The sequence below is a fragment of the Lithobates pipiens genome, unplaced genomic scaffold (genome assembly GCF_037356315.1).
Source record: "Lithobates pipiens isolate NorthernLeopardFrog02 unplaced genomic scaffold, aLitPip1_a1.2 Scaffold_16, whole genome shotgun sequence".
Lineage (NCBI taxonomy): Eukaryota > Metazoa > Chordata > Amphibia > Anura > Ranidae > Lithobates > Lithobates pipiens.
In genome coordinates, this window is record NW_027507748.1 from 191,583,679 (window position 1) to 191,589,985 (window position 6,307).

A 6,307-nucleotide genomic window follows, 5' to 3' on the forward strand; every position below is an offset into this window, starting at 1 on the left:
CCATTGACATTTGTGCGTCTAAAATAACCCTGAGACTCTTCGCTTTGGTCTTTGGGGAGATAGTCTGCCCAAAGACGGTTGGTGGAGACCAGGAGGTTTTGGTTGCGGGTTTATGATTTGGGTGTAAGATAAGAAGCTCTGTCTTTGATTCGTTCAGCTGGAGGGAGTTAGTAGTCATCCAGTCCTCTATTGATTTGAGGCAGTTTTCAAGTTGTTGCTGGTGATCTTTTTTTCCATTGATCCGAAAATAAAGTTGCGTGTCGTCAGCGTAAGAGTGGAAGCAGAGATCTGAGCGTCTGATGATTTGAAGGAGTGGGCGAATGTAAATGTTGAAGAGAACGGGTGACAAAGGAGAGCCTTGAGGGACTCCGCAGGTGACTGCCCGAGTTTCGGAGAGGAATTTTCCTAGTTTCACTGTCTGTGACTGATTTCCTAGGAAGGACGCGAACCATTGGAGATCTATGTCTTGGACTCCGGCTACTTCTGTGAGGCGGACGAGTAGAGTATTGTGATCTACTGTATCAAACGCTGCACTTAGGTCTAGCAGTACGAGGAGACACGGCTCTCCGTCATCTGCTGCTTCGAGGGCTTCTTCCCAAATCTTGAGGAGAGCTGTTTCTGTTCCATGACCCGGGAGGAAGCCTGATTGCAGCGGGTCCAGGAGTTGGTGAGTATCCAGGTGGAGTTGTAGCTGATGTACTACAGCTGGACATTCCTAGGTGATCCCCACTTCCCAACTCTAGACATTAACCAGAACTCATTAAACATATGGCAACTTCACAATCTAACAAATCTAAATTCACTCACTCATAAGAATGAATTTTATTAATTTACTGATCTCCAATTAAAATATAACATCGCACACACAGAACATAAGAACTACCTAAAGATCAAACACTTCTACCAAAAATACTTCTCACTTACCCTCCAATCCCCTTTTTCACTTTTTGAACAAATTTGCATTTCTTTCCCAAATAGATAGAGGTTTAAAATCCAAATTTTATAAGTGCCTTAATGAACTCAATATGCCAGAAAAATCTCACCCCATGCTTCAGTGGAAATTGGATTTAGATCTATAATTCTCACATGAGCAATGGGATACTATATTTGAAAACCTACATAAGTGCACCAAAACAACTTCCATTAGTTAATCAGCCACAAAATGACTCTATAGATGGTATCTTACCCCTGACAAAATCAACTCCTTCTATCCTTCAACATCACCCCTCTGTTTCAGGGTTTGCCCTACTAAAGGAACTCTATTACATACGTTTTGGGACTATGCTCCCCTCAAAAATATCTGTCACAAGGCTGGCATTATGATATAAAAAAATACAGGCAGAAATGTCCCCTTAACACCTCAAATATGCCAATAGCCAATTCTAGATTAATCCACACCTTATTTAGCTCTATCCATTGGACCATTGCATTCAACTGCCACTCAGCTAACATCCCATGGAAGCAGGTACTAAACCGTATGGTAAATATCAAACTATCAGAAAGAATACACCATACGTTGTACGATACCATGCATTTATATATACATATATATATATATATATATATATATATATATATATATATATATATATATATAAATAAAGAAATGGTCGCCATGGGAAACAGCACTATTGGTTTAAGATCCAATAATATTGTGTTATTCATAATAGTTACTTAAATACTATCTTTTAATACCTACTAAAACCACAACTGACACCTGTACTATGCATCTATTGTCATAAACCCTGTTATTTCTCTAATGACATACCATATACTCATGTGTAATCAGTAATTACTCCCCCACCTGTACTCTTCCTTTATTCTATATATTTTGTACTATGACTTTTTCTACAATAAAAAACGCTTGTAAACAAAAAAGAAGTGTCATAATCTAAAAATATGAATACACACTGTCCAAATTGAAGCACATTTTTACATTCTGCAATTACCTATCAAGATAATAGGAGAACAAAACTTTAAACAGTACCATTTGAAAGTATTCAGGCAGGCACTTGCACTACATGCTTTGGTGAATTCCTCTGTAAATATGAACACAAAAGAGGTAGGTATAGTGTATACGGGTTTTGCAAAGTCAGCAGATAGAGTATTGGTATCGGTTGACTTAGCGGTTGGGAGGAGGGGGGGTTCCAAATGAGTTTTGGCCCTCAAAAAAAGCCTCTTGCACTCTGCCTTAATTTAAGGACAACAATAATATTTGGACACATTTTAGGGGGTGTTTAGGGTAAGCACTACAATGGAGCTGACAGAATACACTGTTAAGTGACTAGGCTAGGTGTGTATGGGTCCAGGACAGCATTCTGGGGAGGCTAGTGAAGGCAAATATGCATGAAGGACAAAAAAGGAGAATTAACAGCTTACAGCATGCATAAGGACAAAGAGGACATTCACAGCATATTACAATCATGGTAATTATGGAATGATGAAATAAATACATTAGCAAACATTAAATGTGATGTTAAAGGATCTCTGGAATATTGATTCCCAGAGCCTGCGGGGAGATCACAGTCGTGAACTTGATATCCTGGAGACTTCTCCCCATCGCCAAGTACCGCAAGGTGGCGATAAGCCTTTGTTCGGGAGTGATGGCTTGCCGCATGTAGGTGTCCTGCTTCCTAATACAAGGGGACAGCAAAGCCAATAGAAAGTGAAAGATGGGGTCCTTCATCCGAAGATGATTCCTAAAATCATCAGGATTATTCTCCTGAAGCTCCCGCAACAAAGGCATATGAGAGAATTGGTCACAATTAAGCAAATTCTTGGTCCAAGAACTCCTCCTCCCCCTGTTAATGGACTGGACTTGGGTCAAAACAATAACTCCACCACCAAGCCCAACAACAGCACAAACTCTTTGACGAGCACATAACCTCAACATAGCTAGAAAACGAACGGCTGCTCAGAACGAACTGACAGAACACACTGAAAATCCGAAAGGACCTGAGAAGAATGAGCTGAAAATTAGAAATGAGCAGGACACACTGTAAATCCGAAGCAAACTATAAATAGAACGCACTGAAAGACAGGAACAAACTGACAACACGCACTGAAGAACAGATACGAACTGACAAGCACAAACTGCAGAAAAAAGAAAAAGCAGAAACGAACTGAAAAGCATGAGGCTGAAAAGCGCAAATCATCTCTCACCAAACTTCTACTAATACAAGATAAACATGAGATTAGCAGAAGGAGCACAAAGAGTGGCGCACTGGCCATTGAACTTCCTTTTTATCTGCTCGTTGTACTTGTTGTACGTCACCACGTTAGTAATTGTTGGCCAACATTTGTGTGACCATGTGTATGCAAGACAAGTTTGAGCCAACAACCTTCGAACAAAAATCATGGTTTTGTTGGCGGAAAGTCCGATTGTGTGTATGTGGCATAAGTGTGTTCGTTCAAGCACTAATACACTGCCCAACAAGAATTCTCTTGCCTTTGTGGCTGTGTGTGAGTAAAGAGATGAGCTTAGGCGTGTTATTTGGATATACCATATTTATTGGTGTATAACACGCACCTTCACTTTAAGAGGGAAGTTTCAGGAAAAAAATGTAAATTTTAAATAAAGAACTGTGATGGAAAATAAGAGTCAGTGCCCATCTGCAGCATCACAAGTACCATGAATGCAGCACCCCATTGCCATGAATGTAGCCCCACCATTGCCATGAATGCAATCCCACCATTGCCATGAATGCAATCCCACCATTGCCATGAATGCGGCACCCCCATTGCCATCAGTGCAGCACCCCCATTTTCATCAGTGCAGCACCCCCCGTTGCCAGGAATGCAGCAGCCCCATTGCCAAAAATTGAGTACCCCCCATTGCCAGGAATGCAGCACCCCCTTTGCCAGGAATGCAGCAGCCACCATTGCCATGAATGCAGCAGCCACCATTGCAATGAATGCAGCACCCACCATTGCCATGAATGCAGCACCCACCATTGCCAGGAATGCAGCACCCACCATTTCCAGGAATGCAGCACCCACCATTGCCAGGAATGCAGCAATCACCATTGCCAGGAATTCAGCACCCACCATTGCCAGGAGTGCAGCACCCACCATTGCCATGAATGCAGCAAACACCATTGTCATAAAGGCAGCACCCACCATTGCTAGGAATGCAGACTCGCCATTGCAATCAGTGCAGCCTGATTGATGCCCATCCATCTGCAGCCTTGGAGGGGGCCGGAACAAGCGCCAAAAGATTACATACAGGAAAAACTCCTGTTTTCTCGTGGGCTCTTTAGTACAAAGTCCTATTACAGAGGCTGTCGTGTAAACAGGAAATACTCCTGTATCTACGACACTCATTCCGCCTTCTCCCTGTCCCCTCCAAGGCAACCAGCATATATATCTTTTGTGGCCCCTGTGCTGGGAGATCATTGGGGTCCACAAATATATATGTCCAAATAACCAGGCGGGCCATTCAAAACCAGAACGCTGACTTTGGACTTGATAAAACACAGTGGACCAACACCAGCAGATGACATGGCTCCCTAAATCATCACTGACTGTGGAAACTTCACACTGGACATCATCCAACTTGCATTCTCTGTACCTCCACTCTTCCTCCAGACTCTGGGACCATGGTTTCCAAATGAAATATAACATTTTCCACAGTCAGTCAGATAGGAATGAGACTGCTGACTTCAGAGAGAGAGAGATAGAGACCAACTCCAGAGGACTACAGTGGCAGAGCAATACAGGGCAGAGCCACAAAACACATAGACCAGAGCTTCAGGGTGGTGCCCTAAACTTCTGTGGGTGAGACTGCTGACCCTTGGTGGAGAGGCCTGAACAGTGCTGCTGTTGAACAGACACTGGCTTGAGAGGGGAGCCTTTGTATGTGGTATTAACTCCTGCCTGGCCTCCAGGACCAGGGGGCAATCAGGTCTAGTGTCTGCCCCGAGAAGCATTGGCCCACTGAGTTCACTATCCTGTAATTGAACACTCCATCCAGAGAACCAGGGCTTTCAGTATTATAGATAGCTTAGCATGTTATCCCTTACATCTGGTGATAAGCTTGTTTTTTATTGTAATTATTTATCAATATCACCTTGTCAGTTACTCTGTCTAAGGCCCCTTTCAGACCCGCGGATCCGTATTTATCCCAAATAACAATTTATTTATTTTTCGTGGTCGTATAACAAAAGTAATAGTACAGGCATACAGCAATAGCAGTATGGTTCCCAAAATACAGGGGGCCCATTGTAGATAGACAGTGTGGAATAACACAGTATTGGGAGATGCAGCGAGATCAGGCAATCCGACCAAGGGTGCACAGCAGGACGAAAGACACCAAAAGTCAGTTATCCGTGCTGGGAACCAAAAGGCCACCCAGGGTCTGCTGCCTAGCTTATATGCCAGACTTAAAACAGAACAAGGACCATCAGTAGTATTAACAAAAAGAGTGGAAGAGAGAAGAAGAGAGAGAAGGAAAGAAAGAGGAAGAGACATAGAAAAGGGAATAGAATGCCAACGGTCCACATCACCATATCCACACCGGTTCACCATCAGTCTTCCAGCAGCCGCCATCTCCCCCAGATCAGGTCATGCTCCTCAAGCCTATCCCTCACCCTGGCAGTCATTTTCTCCATGAGCTCAACATCCTTGATCCTGGAGTAAAGGGCCTCCCTAGACGGAGGCAACGGATTTTTCCAGTTTAGGGCTATCAGGCAGCAGGCCGCTGTCAGGATATGCCTAAGGAGCTTCCGGCCCGGCCTAGCCAGTGCGGGTTGGGACAGGTCCAGTAAGAAGAATTTAGGGGAGTGGGGTACAGAAATGTCAAATAAACGCTGGAGCAGCCTACGAGTCATGAGCCAGCGATCTGAGGTGGAGGGGTATATCCTGTGGAGTATATCTGGGGTCTGATACCAGAAGAAGAGGATTTTGTAGGAATTCTCTTTGTACAGTGTACACAGAGAGGATTTGGCCGCCTGGCGCCACACCCCCTGCCAGGTCTCAAGGGGGAGCTCCTCACCAAATTCCCCCTCCCAGCGTCTCATGTAGGAGTGCTTACCCCTCGTTTGAAAGTGGTATGTGTTGAGGATGCGATAAATGTCTGAAATCAACCCTCTGCGACTCCTTCCTTCCAGAATTATCTGCTCGAAGGGAGAGGGCGGGGAGAACTGTAGGTGAGGGGCCCTAGATTGTGCAAAGTGTCTAATTTGTAAGTAGCTGTAGAACGTCTGATGGGGGAGGTCATGTTTAGCCTGGAGCTCCGAGAAGGACAACAGCTTTCGTGTTCTGGGGTCCACCAGGTGCCCCAAGTGAAACAGGTCACGCGAAGCCCAGG